Below are 15,649 nucleotides of genomic sequence, written 5' to 3' on the forward strand. Positions count from 1 at the left end.
TACCCATAAAATGTTTCATAAACATCTGTAAATAAAAGAGAGTCCTCAACCGGAAATTGAGAATGACAGTACTAACCTAATAGGAATGTGGTAAGGATTAAATGAGATTTTGTATATAATAGTATCTTTCATTAAATATGTGCTAAGTAAATGTTAGCTATTAATATTATTGTACTATCACAACTGTATTTGGGTTCTCCAGGGGGAAAAATTCATAGGATATCTATACATTTATATATATATATATATACACACACACACACACATATATATAAAATTTGGATTGATTATAGTATTAATTTAATGTAGTTAGTATACAATAGGTCCTGAAATAACATCATTTCATTCAACATTGTTTCATTATGACATTGAGGAGATGCCATGGGAACTTAGCTCTTGTTTATTATGTCAATTAGCCCATAGTAAAAATGGCTTCATTGCATGTTGTTTCACTTAAAGTCACAGCACCTATCAACAGCATTAAGTGAGGACTTAATAGATATAAATTTATATAAGGAATTGGGTCACGTGATTATAGAGGCTGATGAGTCCACAGACTTCATCGTGGGCTGGTGCTGAGGGAGACCCAGGGAGAGCCAGTGCTCCAGTTCAAAGGCTGGCAGGTGTTGTGAGTCAGTGTTGTAGATGAAGTTCAAGGTAGTTAGCTGGAGAATTCTCTCACCTAGGGGAGGATTGGTCTATTCAGGCCTTCAGCTGATTGGATGAGCCGGCCCACCCATGTTATGGAGAGCAATCTGCTTTACTCTAATGATAAAAATGTTAATTAACCTAATGTTAAAGTCTTACCATTTATATGTTAACCTTATCTAAGAACACCCTGGCAGAAACACGGAGAATAGCGTTTGACCGGATGTCTGGCCACCCATGGCTCAAATTGACACTTACATGTAGCCATCACGATAGTAATATCTGATATAATAATTTACATGATAAGTATATTTTCCCACTAAATAATAATTTTCTTAGAGTGACCATGTCCAATTTATTTTTGATATTTTAAGGCTTTATTTTTACCTGAGATTTAAAAAAAACTATGTATGGGTGTGTACATATGTGTGTGTGTGTAATATATCTAAAATCTATATTATTTGTGCAGACAAAGTACATTGCTGCTTTTTTTCTTATTGGGAGAAGGAATATCCTTCTTAGTTCCTGGGTTCCCCCTAGATGTGCCGGTTGTCAGTTGGGGAGTGCATAGTTGTCATTTACGTAATAGAGCATTCTTGTATCAAAAGTATAATTGACCCGGAGGTGGTTTTATCCGGTTATCTTAATATTTGGAAGAACCCAGTTGAAATCCATCCTTTTAATACCCTGTAGCAGTTTAATTTCTCGATTTTAGTTCTTAAAAAAAGGAGAGGACATTAAACTTTCATAAAACTCTAAATGTTTTGTGATGCTCTTGTCCCTGCAACAGCATCTGGTTATTTCCAGGCCTTGAAATGGACCCTGGGAGATGTAATTTGACCTGCTTTGTGTACAAACATGCACCCATAATGGAGTCAATGTGTCGTCTGGTTCTCTATAATCACACAGGAGAATGTTTCTCTGTATGCAATTGGAGTAATTTGAAACGAAACGCACTTAATCAGAAGACTTCTGATAATTAATCATTTCCTATATCTATGTTTTTTTCTCCATAGACTTGTTTGCAAAAACTAATGCTCTAAAATATTCACTTTAACTCTACTTGGCTCATTGTTTAGTAGCACATTTTCAGTGGTAAAGTTGCTCTTTAATGTAATCTTTTATGTAATTACTGTTCATTTTCTGTCCCTAAGCTGTTTTTGGGCCTTCAGAACCATATTAATATTGAAATTGCTGGTTGTAAGAGAAAAGTCAGAAGAAGGGGTGAAATATTGAAAATTTGGCTTCATGTAGCAAGTTGAAAAACTATTAAACTTAAGAATAGAATGTGATTAATGGGGCCACTGTCTACTTTGGAGAAGCCAGGGGGGAGAGAATATGGAGAGAAGCTGTGGAAGGGGAAAAAAAAAAAAAAAAAAGAACAAAACAAAATCCCACAAAAATCTTAAACAAAGGGCCAGTAATCTTGTAATTCTGTCAGTCTTTGTTTTATGCAAAATGACTCTGCTTTATTCTCCTTTAAAATCCTTTCAGTGAATAACTATAGGACACAAAAAGAATAAAAAGAAAATACCAATAATAAAGAAAGTTTCGCTCTAGCAAATGTAATGCCCAACTTTGTTCTCTTAGAAGTCATATGGTGCTCTTTTGTGACTTCCTCTGTTTTTACACGATTCTCCATGTGTAAGGATTCCCAGTTGATTCTAACTCTAAGTACCGTTCATTTTCTCCCCCTAAGCTGTTTTTGGACCTTCAGAACCATATTAATATTGAAATTCTGTAGTTGGCCAAAAAGAATATTACTCTCTTCCTTTGAAACTCTGGTGAGATGTAGATTGAAAGGCGTATGCCCAGTGACTTGAGGTGATGCCTCTAATGGTTCTGCCTGCTGGCTGTCACTTTGGAAAGAATGTCTGCAGAGTTTTTCAGTAGTTCATTGTGATCCTTTAATGAAAAGCACCCTCTGCTGTTCAGGTCCATAGCCGTGAGTAAGAACTAATCTGTGTGGTTAAAAATTGTGTATGAAGGAGTAGAGTCTATTTTTAGAGAATGAGAATAACCCTAACAATAATTTAACAGGTTGACTTCTGCTGTTGACCTCAAAAGTCTTCTAGACAACCATCCCTAACAGTCACCTTTGGGGAAACCTTAAGTATCTCTACTCCATTCTTTTCTTTTTTCTTGTTTTAAAGATTTTATTTATTTATTTTTAGAGAGAGGGGAAGAGAGGGAGAAAGAGAGGGAGAGAAACATCAATGTGTGGTTGCCTCTCGCGCATCCCCTACTGGGGACCTGGCCCACAACCCAGGCATATGCCTTGACTTGGAATTGAACTGGTGACCCTTTGGTTCACAGGCTGGCGCTCAATCCACTAAGCCACACCAGGCAGGGCCCCATTATTTTCTTGGATTAAGTCCCAGCTCACTAATTTTCTAAAGTTAAATGCAGTAGGTTCATCATACCCATGGTGAGAAAAAACAAAACAAAACATAAATGTTGGCAAGGTGAAATTGTGGAGTTTTGAGATGGAATATACACATTGGCCTATTTTGTATACTCCACTGAAATAAAGAACGATTGTGCTAATTGATGTAGGTGCTTGACTGAAACTTCTGGCTTGACATAGAGCAACAAGAAGCAGAAACTTCTCCCTGAAGATTCATACTGCATGTTGGCAAAATAGTTTCTATTGGTACGTGCTTACCTGTTATGATTCTTCTTCCAGAAGAAAAACTATTCCAATGGTCTCTGAGGCTCCTTTCTGCCTTAGGGCTTCTGGACTTAAAACTCTCTTCCCGGGAAGCTCTGGACCCAGATCTTCTCAAAGCAGAGGCCTTTCGTTGTTTGGAAGTCAGCTCACATACTTACTTTTTAGAGACTCTTTTCTGGCTCCAAGCTAAAGCAGTACTCCTTGTCACTGTCACTTCAGCGGTTTTAACATGACACTGTCACTGTTCGCTTGCGGGTCTATTGTCTGTGTTGTTCCATTCTAATGACTAGAATGAATGAGAAATCCAGAAGGAACGTGCCTTTAAATTTTGTGCTGTAACATATATCTATATCTATATCTATATCTATCTATCTATCTATCTATCTATCTATCTAAATGAATGATTAGGTGCTTTAAAAATATTTGAGTGAATTGTGCCCACCAAGAAAACAGAACTACCTTACGGCTTTAATTTACAGCTATTTATGAATAATAATAATAGCAATAGCAACATTCTGTAATGTATTTTGAGGAGTGTTGGCCAAGCACTCACTATGCCACAAAACAGTGCTTTTCCTGCATTTTCTCATGTCAGCTTCAATGTAATTTTAAAATGTAGAAACTGTCATTATTCTCATTTTATTGATGCAGAAATTGAGGTCCAAAAAGATTCCCACCAATTGGCGCAGCTCACATAGCTGCTAAGTGGTGCAGCTAGGAGTGAAACACAGGCCATCTGATTCTGAAGTCTGCAGCTGTGTATTTGGGCCAGAGGCCTTTTCCTCTGGAATGTAACACAGTTACTGGGCTTTACTTTTATCTGAACAATGAAGAACACTTGATGCTTGGCAGAATGACATATTATGATAGTTTCGTAATTCCTTTCTGAGTTACATTGAATAACAGAGTCTGAGACGGTGGTTCTTTTTTTCATGCAGACTCCACTCCCGTGTTCTTAACCTTTTGCTGACTGTGCAAATGGTAGTTGTTATTGTTTGAGGCATATTATGAAGCAAATGTTTCCTGTCTTCTGTTGTCTACTGGCAATTTTTTTCTGCTTACATACATCAATTATTTATACAACAGGATGCTCCTTTAATTTTGAGTCTTGTAGTAATTTTGCCAAATTGGCTAGAAGTTTCTTTTTAGTTGTTATAACTGTTAAATTGGTTCAGTCCAGAGCTTTAGGAAGAATTTACTTGCGATCTTCCCATGTAACCAAACCAAGGCAATATATTCTGTTACAAATCCCTCAAATCTCAACGTGGAGACATGTGCCATGCTTGTGTCCTAGGTAAGCAGTAGTGCCCTAGAGGAGTGACTCTGTTCGACTGGTCACATGAAATGAAAAATGTACTTTAGCTGACCTACACAATCATCGTGTGCCCTAACCTTTGGTGAGGCTAGGAGGGTGAGATGTATTAATATGACACGCATTTGATTTTGACAGACTCTCAGAAAAGTATCAGAGTAGTAGCTCTTCTGAATCACCATCCATAACCTTAAGTGTGTGGAAAATACTGCATTTCTTCATATTGTCACTAACAGAATTCCAGTTTGCAGAGTGCAGTGGCTCGGTGGGAGTTTCAGGCTCAACTTAACATTTTATGTGCTCTCGTTGCTCTGTGGCTGTGCAGAGAGGTCCCAGTGTTGTGCAGCTCAGTAGACATGGTGTGGCCCTCCTGTCATTGGTCATCAGTGTAGTGATGGCATCTATGAGCGACATCCTCATTTCCTTGGGGTCCCCACTCCATTATTTCCGTGCTATCATTTGGGCTCAGTAATCTTACGTAAAGTTGGGGGTCCTGGAGCCATGGTAGCTATCCTATCTTTTTGTCTCCCACACAGCACTTCCCCTGCTGGGCTCTGCCACCTGCCTGATGCAGTGCTAGGTGCCAGTCCCCACACCTGTGTCCCCTTTCTCATCTTCCTTCCTCAAATTATTTTTAATGGTCCAGTCTAAATCTCCAAAATAAATTCCAAGAGAAGATAAATAATATCTTAAAAGACTATTTTGTCACTGTAAATTGAACCCCTATTAGAAAATAAAACCCTAGGAAACAGCGTGATTTATGTCCATTTACCCTTTATAACAAAATAGCCATTTTGAAGGTAAGGTCTAGGCCTAGGTGATGTCTGCATGGATGATCACATTAAAATATTTAGTCCAGATTGTTGAGAGCAGGGCTCAGGATACTGTCTTAAAAATGTGGTTGAATTCAGAGCCCTGTTCTCACCATGAGAGAAGTCAATGCAGTGGACAGTACTGAAAGGCAAGTGAAAAACCAGTAAAAGCCCTGGCCTTTTACCAGGGAGGCCTCATGGGTCGCATACGCTTTTGTCCAATCCTCCTTGCTGTGAGTGAGCAGGCAACTAAAAGCCTCAAAGTGGTGAACACCCGTCACTAACGCTGAATTTGGAAAGCTCCCTGGCAAGTGTCAGAGCAGCTGGGTGGCCAGGTAGGAGGAGAGCCCACAGCACACCTGGCCTCCTCAGGAACAGCACGCCTTGGAGGAGTAATTTCTTCCATTCGGAGCGTTGAAAAGGCAAGGCTTACAGATATTTAAAAATTATAATGCCACAAATACCAGCTGGCTATACACAAGCATGAAATAGACCTAGAGAGAGGGCTTTCTATTGGTGTTCATGCACGATTCACTGGAGAAACGTCTTTTCTTTAAAAGTTGTTTTCATTTTAAATGTTCTCAGATGTGTTTGGCATTTGGATGAGAATGAGTATCATTCACATTGTTTGCTTGTGGCATTTATCTTGCCTTGCTTCAACTGTTATTTAAGCCCTATTTCTAATTTTGCTTTGCAAAGCACATGATGATGGAATTAATTCTGCTTTGATCTGGGCCTCCCCTGATGACTGAATACTGTAGTTTGCGCAGGGCACTGATTTGCTGTTTCTCTTGGCTCAGCTCACACAGGTACTACATGTCACACGGGTGAGGCCATAATAATGTTACTGTTCACTGGTGTCAAAATAAAATGTATAAGGATCCTAACCCATTAATTATTATTTTGGGAATTCTGAAATTTTGTGGTAATCAGCTGAAACATTCTGAAGACCAAATGCCTGCATGTTTTAAAAGGGAGTGTATCAAAACTGGCTGACAGGAAAATGCACATGAAGGAAAATAAGATAAAAATAAGTAAATATGGTGCTGTCATTTAATTCTTTCCCTTCTTTAGTGAGGTAGTTGCCTACTTCTAGGGATGAAGATCACTCTTGCTGTTAATCAGACAGAATGACTTTGTGTGTCAGGGGCATCAGTACATGCCACGTGTACTGATACAGCCTTTTCGCAAAACAGACCTGGCCTCTTCACTGGAATTACTACATGCTGCCTGACGGATGAATGAAAGAAAGAAAGAATGAATGAATGAAAGAGCAAGCCACTGGGTTCTTTAGTCTATTGCTCCAAGTCATTCTTTGACTAATTGAAGTGTGTGGTTCTACGGAAGATCGTGAAATGTGACATCAGAAACCCAAATTCTCCTCATTCCAAAAGCAGGGCAAGTTGTTTACTGCTTTGAACCACCATTTCATCATTTATAAAATCAGGAAAAGGATTCCTACCTCCCAGTGGTTGAGATACAAATAGGTTTATTTATGTATTAATTACTATATATGTTCTTAAGTGCTTTCCCATATATTTTTTTTAACCTTTTCATTTGGTTTGCCTACTGTTGCAATTTCCGAGCATTCCATGGCCATTGTGACCCAACTGAAGGTACCCTGTGGAGTGCGTTTGTTGTGTGGCTTGTCCAGGTCACCAGAGGACAGTCTGAGACCTGCCTTTCTTACTGCGATATAGAAATAGTTACTGGGAAGTGTAGCTTTTACAATTCATTTTTGGGGAGAACAGTTGGCTGGAGGAAAGAGTACATCATAAGAATTGCAAAGCTGTTAGGGTAAGTTTGAGTTTAGTAGCCATGGTGATGGGATTTTTCTGTAAGTAGCCAGGTGGGCATGTGGCCAAGAACCAATCTGAATGAAGGCTTTGCTTTTGAAACTGCAGGGAATCTTCATTTTTCACCTTTCATTCATTTTATCACGTGAATCCCCAAAAGCTTTGCTCAGGAAGTTGTAGATGCCTGGGCTTGGCTGGACTTCTAAATTATACAAAATTATGATGTCCATTTTTATTCTGAGGGTAAATATCACAAAGGAGTTATATTATGCAAGTCTGTATATACTGTTTCAGGAGCAGTGAAGATTTTCTTTTCTATCATTTTGTTTTTATGAACTCTGAAAATTAAGTAATAGCAAAAGGTGGTAGAAAAGTTATATGGGCTCGAAGTGGTTAGGAGGAGCATGGGCTAAAAGCTGACAGGTCTTAGATGTCTGTCTTTTCTTTAATGAGTCTTTAAATGGGACATTAAAGAATCTGTCAGTTAAAGAAATCTAAAGAAAATTGAAGACACTTTTTTTTGCATAATCTGAATTACTTGGGAAGAGGAGCTAGCACTTCATAGAGTTCTTTAATGTTTTGAATATCCTTTGGGGGTCCAGGCTGCAGATGCTCTAGCATGACCTGCTTTTCAATGACATGAAGCTACATCTTTAGCTCCATTCTTGCCTCTGTGGCATTCCTACTCCTTTACCTTTTAATTCTTATTAAATTTTATGCAGCTCGTTGCTTTATCTGAATCTTCCTCTTAATCTGACTGTGCCTGTGTTACCATGCTGTTCTTTCTCTTCCACCTTTTTCAAACATGTCTGAAAAAAGTTTTTATTTTATTACCTTCCATTGAAGTTTTATATCTGTTTGAAAGCAGATTTTCTATGAAGCTATTGACACCGAACTTCAAGGCCTCTCATTGGCATAAATCTTTTCCAAGGCATTTGTAAGGGGCTGGCTATACAATCCTGTACACATAATTTTCCTTTTTAAAAGGGGGCTCTAAAATCAGTTAATTTCTAGGTCCCACAAAATCCAAATCTGCCACAAACAGTATTGCCATACACTACTAAAATGTTGCTAAAATTACCAGTAACTATAGAATTTTAAGTTTTGCCTAATTGGACTTCTTATACATAACACTATTTAGTAATCTCTTTTTTACAAACATCTCTTGTTTGGTTCTTATTTTTCCCAGTTTCTGTGGTTTTCTGAAAGTTTCTTCTGATCTCAGTGGTAAGCTGATTTCCCATCTCTCTCTTGGCATTATCTACGTTCTATTTTTAGCCCCTTCCTGTTCTTTTGCTCTTGCTGTGTGATGCACTCATTCAAGCCTTCAACCACCCCTAAGTCTGCAGCGCACAATACAGTAGCCTCTAGTCACATACGGCGACTTGGCACTTGCAGCATGGCTAGAGCTCTGTGTTGAAAAGTTGTTTTGGATACATTAGTAAAATAAAATGTAACTTCATTTTTTTTTTCTTTTACTTTTTGAAAATGTAACTTCTAGAAAATTTTAAGTTTTACTATTTCTCTTTTGCTACTCTTCTATAATGTCTGTTATCATTACTATTTTAGACCGTAAATGCCTAGAATATAGAAAGTGAATTTGTTTAAACAACATAATACATGTTAAAAAATTAATAGACTTATTTTAATTATGATGGTCATGTTGTCATTATTTATTAAGGCAAGTACTAAGGAAAGTGAACATTGGCATTTTCAAATAGTAGAAGGTACTTTGTGAGAAAAACTAAATAGCAAATCAACCAGCTCTCTTCTTTAATGGTTAATTCCTGTTACATTAAAATCCCCTTCTTTAGCAATGCATGAGTTCATCAATATTCACTAATTTTCTCTTTAGAGTCTCTTCAGTGGTTAACATTGATTTCTGAACCCTGCTCTGAAATAACAATAGCACATGGCATCTAGCAGTTCAAATTTCTTTGAGGTAAAAACGCTGGTACCCTGATCGGTTGGTTGGAGCATCATCCCATGCACTGGAAGGTCATGGCTTTGATTCCTGGTCAGGGCCCATGCCTGAGCTGCAGGTTTGATCCCTGGTTGGGGTGCGTCCGGGAGGCAGCGGATCTATGTTTCTCTCTCACATCGATCTCTCTCTCTCCCTTTCTCTGTAAAATCAAAAAATGTATCCTCAGGCAAGGATTTAAGCAAACCAGAACACTCTTGATAATGCACCATCCTTACATGATTTGGAGAAGTAAGATTGTTTTATTCATAGAAGATACCCAGTATATTGCTTCCAGTACTTGGCTATTGTAAATTGTGCTGCTATGAACATTGGGGCCATCAGCAAACGAGTGGATCCAAAAACTATGGTATATTTACACAATGGAATTCTACGCAGCAGAGAGAAAGAAGGAGCTTATACCCTTTGCAACAGCATGGATGGAACTGGAGAGCATTATGCTAAGCGAAATAAGCCAGGCAGTGAGGGACAAATACCATATGATCTCACCTTTAACTGGAACATAATCAACAGAAGAAAAAAGGAAACAAAATATAACCAGAGACATTGAAGTTAAGAATAATCTAACAATAGTCGGGGGGGGGGAGGGGACAGTGGGAAGAGGGGATTACAGCAACTACTGTAAAGGACACATGTACAAAATCAAGGGGGAGGGTGGAGGTGGGGGAGGGAGGTGGGTTCAGCTGGGGTGGGGTGGAGGGATGGGGAGAAAAGGCATACAACTGTAATTGAGTAACAATAAAAATTAAAAAAAAAGATACCCAGTATAGTAAAAACTTTTAAAAAGGAGCAGGCATCCTCAGATGTAGAAATGAATTATCTTGGTTGTATGTCATGAATACAGTGGTACATGGTTACAATCATGTTTTGTCTTTTAAATGTATAAAGAATCTCTGTTCTCCATTGATGTCTTCTACTTTGGTGTGATCCATTTCATTTTAATTTTTTTATCAAATATGCATTCAATTATTTAAATTTCAATACAATTTAATAAGTATTTTTATTAACGTTCTCTATTGTGAACCCTTCCATTTTTCTTCTGTGCTGAACCAGGCTTGCTGGGATGATTACATTAATAATACATTGCTATCCAAAATTAAAGTGCTGTGAATAGGTAACATGCTAATAGGTTTCATTGATTTCAACTTGGAAATGGGTACAGGCTGGCAGAAGGCAGGTTCACACCGTACTGGCAATAAACTACTGTGAGGATTTTGAGCTAAGATCAGTGGCAAGATTCATAGCTGTGATCTGAGTTAGAAAAATGTTAAGCATAATGAAGTTGGAGCAATTAAAGCCTTCTGGGAGAAATGTGCATGCTTCATTCATTATGGTGGCTTTGAGTGATGAGTTTTAAACTCCACATTAGGAATTTTCTTGGTTTTCTCCTCTTTTTCCTTGGTGTTAACTGCATATAGATTAATTCACTGTCATTTTAGTTTTCTAAAAACTTCCAAGATGAGGTTAAGGACACAGCTCAAAATATTCAAACATTGTAACACTGATGCACTATACTTGAAAATTAATTTAGATTTACTTTAACATGTGTGAAACTGCTTTGTCATTAAGGCTAACTGTAACTGAGTGTGTATTCCTTTATATTTGCTCCTTTATTTCTGGCTTTAAAAATTTGAAAGAAAAGATGACATTGTACATAAAAAGTGATTTTAGAGTTAGTTGGAGGGGGGAGGGTCTCTGAAAATGCAAGGCAAAAATACTAGTAACATTCCTAATTTCTCTTTTGTGGTCCTTAATCCTAGATTCTTTTATTTTTTAAGTATGCCCCTTATGTTTGATACGCACACTTTCAGACATTGTACCGTGTTTTCCGGACTTTAAGATGCACCTTTCCCCCAAATTTGGGGGGAACAGGGATGCGTCTTATACTCTGAATGTAGCTTACCTGGCTTGCTGCAGGATTTCTGCTTTAAAGGATGTTATTAAATATTTTACCACATTTTTTTGCTTCAAAATTTTTTTCCTATTTTCCTCCTCTAAAACCTAGGTGTGTCTTATGGTCTGAAAAATACAGTACTTCTTCATGGTCCAATCCAGGTAATAGTTAAAAATGATTATTATCAGAAACCTTTAATAATACACAGGAATTGATTCACTCACTAGAAACGAAGAGGTTCATTTGTTTTTTGTTTCTTTTTTTTTTTTTTTAAGAGATTTTATTTATCTTTATAAAAAGGGGAAGGAAGGGAGGGAGAAAGTGAGGGAGAGAAACATCAATGTGTGGTTGCCTCTTGAGTGCCCCCTACTGGGGACCTGGCCCTCAATCCAGGCATGTGCCCTGACTTGAAATTGAACTAGCGACCCTTTGGTTCCGAGGCCATCACTCATCCAGTGAGCCACACCAGCCAGGGCTCATTTGGTTTGTTGAACAGTTTACAATGGGTGATGGAAGGAAGAGACTATTAAGGATCAGTCCTCTGTGTTCTGTACCCGAAAATGTCACACATGGCAGAGGGGCTGTATATGTGCATTGTCTTTGGAATTTGGAGCACATGCATAGAAGTGAAGGTAGCCTGTGTTTTAATCCCTGCTCCAACCACTTGCTAGCTGTTACATTGTGTCGCAGTTTTCTCAGTTAAGAAATGAGGCTAATATTGATACCTACATATAAAGTTGTTATGAAGATTATGTGAGTTAATTCAGTCTCTTGGAGCAATGCCTGGCACTTGGGAAACACCATATAAATATTAACATGTATAGTAGTTGCTGTTGCTGCAGTAGTAATAGTCGCTTTTGCTGTTGTTATTGTTGTTGTTATTATTATAAGAAAATCCCTGTAGCTGCTTTCCCAAGAGTGGCCTTACAGCAGGTGTTGCTCCCTATATAAGACACAGTTCCCGTTGCCATTTATTTTGGCTAAATCTTTTTCTTTTGCATTCCAGCCGACATACCATAGTGCATCTAGTTACTTTGCATTTCTGAAAAGTGTGAATTTGACTTTCTGACCCTATCTACCAAATCCAATGGAGTGAGTGTGGATAGTGCCAGAGAATGCATTTTATTCACTTTATTCAATGGGAAGACTGCTTTTGCCTGAGCAAGGACCAAATCTACCTCAATGGCTGATTCCTATGCTGGGAATATTGGAAGTATGAAAAAAAATAAATTGGTCACAAACAAGGCTCTCACACCTGATGCTGCCTTCCTCAATCTTTCTTATGTATTATTTTACTGGTGTAATTTTAGCTTTGATGGTCTTTTATGTACTTAAAGAATAGGAGATATCTTTGGTTGCTTATGCCACTTAGAATTTCTGTGGTTTTATTCAAGTAACTTAACCTCTCTGAGGCTGTTTGTTAATCTATAAAATAAAGATAAAAATAATATCTATTTTACAGGATCATGGCTAGGATTTACTGATTCAATGAATATGAAATGCCTAGTATTAATACATTATGCAGTTCTAATCAGTTGTCACTGTTATTAACCCAGAAATATCCTTTCCAGTTAGGTTCTTGGCAAGATTCGTTCTGACAGGTCCTTCAGGGGGCAGCTCTGCTTCTGGCGGTGGCGTTAGAGCCACCAGCGGGGTGTCCGGTTAGGCCAGCTCCAGGCTGAAGTGTGCAAAACCCATTCTGGGGCCACACCTCCTAGTAACCTGCTACCTCTCCAGGTCTGAAAATGATCCCGATCCCTTCTGCTTTCTTTGCACTTGATTATGAATATTAATTTGTTAAGCTATTTAACTATAAACATTGGTTTTTGTAAACCAGTACTCAATCTTTGCCTTCTTCAGAAAGGGAAATAATGTGTTAAAGTGAAATAACTGAAGCGAGAATAATGTGAAGGGTAATCGTAAATGGAGAGGTAAAAGGCAAGCTTGATACATAGTGTCAGGAATCTTTCTTGTTCCACAACCAAAAGCAGGAGTAGAAAAGCAGAACTCTCACAGATCCATATTCTCCTGGTAAAACATTTCACAAGCTTCTCCTGCCTGTTTTACCTGCTAATGACTAAGTAAAAGTGAAGACGTTGACACCTATTTTCCCACATAAAACTTTCTCTGTAGCAAGGGCATAACCAGAAATTCAGCCATTAACTCATTGTAATCAAATTATGCTCTTGTGAATTTTGTCTCAGTGCCAACATCCAGCATCTTATGAAACCCTGTATCATTGTTACTTAATTCACTTGATGGTAATGTTCATTAGAGAGTTTGCGAGGTGTAGATGAAAGGTAAAATTATCTGTTGTTAAGCTGCCAATACACATGCCATAATTTTTAATTATATAGTAACTCCTCCAATTATTCACTTTAATTTTCTGAAACAAGGGTCATAAGAACACATTCCTTGAATGAATAAGCAGTAGGGAAATCAGCTGAGGCCACTGTTAAAATGCACAGTAACAGTCCAATTTTCTACTAGTGCAGAGGATCTACGAGCTTTGGGAAATAACTGTGATTTTTTAAATGAATATCTGAAGGGGGAAAAAGCTTGCAAAGGATTGACACATATTTTCTTAGCTACATTTGGGAAAGAAGTTCAACTTGGTCCATTATGGATATATGTACTATTCAGAAATACTGTTCTTCTCTTATCAACTACATGTTTTGTGTACACATCCTTAATTTTGTAATACCACACAGTAAATTAAATGGAATTGTGGAATACCTCTGTAAGCCATGGCCACTATTAGAACAAAGGTTTATTACATGAATATATATGTATTTATTTCTAATTTTACCCTCCCCATTATGAGTGTGTGTGTGTTGTTTTGGATGCCCCTCCTCAACCACAAGTCAGTTGAGGGAGAATCTGAATATTGATTGATATTTGACTATTCTTTCCATTTTTGTGTCTTCACTGGTGTTTGCAGTATATGTAGAAAGTATCATATGTTAAATTTGTTTTCCTTTCAAATCATTGAATTAGAAATATGAAACAACAGACACAGAGCAGATTTGCTGGTGAGCTAATCACTGCTACAGGAAACAGATGTTTTAAAATGGACTTGCTGAATTTTCCTCCTTCCCAGGCTCCACCTCTCTTTACACTCACTGATCTTCAATTAAGAGATGTTTTAGGGCGTTTCTGCACCTTGTCTAGGGGAAAAGGAACCCGTGAGAAACTACATTGTGCCTGCATAGCACAATTAATTAGTAGTGTTCCATAAACATTGTTTAAAGAAAAATCCAGAACTCTATACTTTGGCATGTATTCATAATTCACTCATGTATTCAACTAGCAATTATGGAGTCCTTGTGTATCACTAGATATTACATAGGTAAAATTATATTTATGGAGTGTGGCTACTTGAAAGTCATTTCAGTCCATCCGTTCTAAATTTTAATTTGTATTCAAAACAGTACACATGTTTTGGGGTGTTCTGATGCAGAAAACAACAAGAATTAGAATATATAAATATAAGATTCATGTGTGTAGTAACAAGTATTATGGTACTTTCACATTTTCTTGTTTAACAATTTTGTAATATGTACATATAGGACATTGTTGTGATTGCTGTAAACATCTCACATTTATAGGTTTCAAAAACTGGAAATAATTTATCTTGTACTTTTATTTCTCTCTGTCATGTTTTTACTTATTTATCTTAGAGTGTCTAAAGCTTTTTTGTTGTTGTTACCTTTATTGCATTTCCTTTTATATGAGTGGCCCTTGACAACCACTGTTTCATTCCCGAGTTCATGCGTGTAGACTCTATGCGGACTCTTTCAGCTATTTCAGAAGGAAGTAATGAAAACAGGAGATGACGTGTGAAATGCCGCAGCAGTCTTGGTGGCCCTGCCACATGAGCAGGGCCACGCTGAATTACTGTCATTATCTGGGCCTTTTATAATTGTGGGCGAAGGCCAAGGTTAAGCGGAAAGGTGAATTGCATTCAGAATATTATATGACATATGGACTTTTTAGAAAGGATGGAGATTGAAGACTTGGAGAAATTGTGAACTTTGCCCTGTTACCTGGAACACATTTGTTAGACCAAGATTAAATAGCAGTTTTAACAGGCAGACATACCCCCTTGTTAAATACTATTCTTGAACTGTAAACAAGGTGGTTAAAAAATCATTCCCTAGGAAAAAAATCACATAATTGGTGATTAATACACATTGGTGACCAAAGTTTGTGAACTGACATGAGCTGACCCGTTCGAAGATATACCAAACAAAACTTGGGGCGTAATAGTTTATCCACTTCGGCCTATAGCAGTTGGAACTCTGGCTTGTATCTTTTAAATTTCAAATTGAAAATTTACAGTTTCCTTCTTTGGAGTTTCTGCAGAATTTTCTTTTAGTTCTTAGGAACCTGAATTCTTCATATGTAAACATTCCATTTATTTGCAAGCAGTTTTTATAAATCTTGAGTTTGTATGTGAAAATATAAGATCTGAGATAATATCCAAGTCATTGCCTCTTCCAGTCATCAAAACCTTGAAGTCAATAAAATATTTT

The sequence above is a fragment of the Desmodus rotundus genome, chromosome 3, assembly GCF_022682495.2.
Source record: "Desmodus rotundus isolate HL8 chromosome 3, HLdesRot8A.1, whole genome shotgun sequence".
NCBI lineage: Eukaryota > Metazoa > Chordata > Mammalia > Chiroptera > Phyllostomidae > Desmodus > Desmodus rotundus.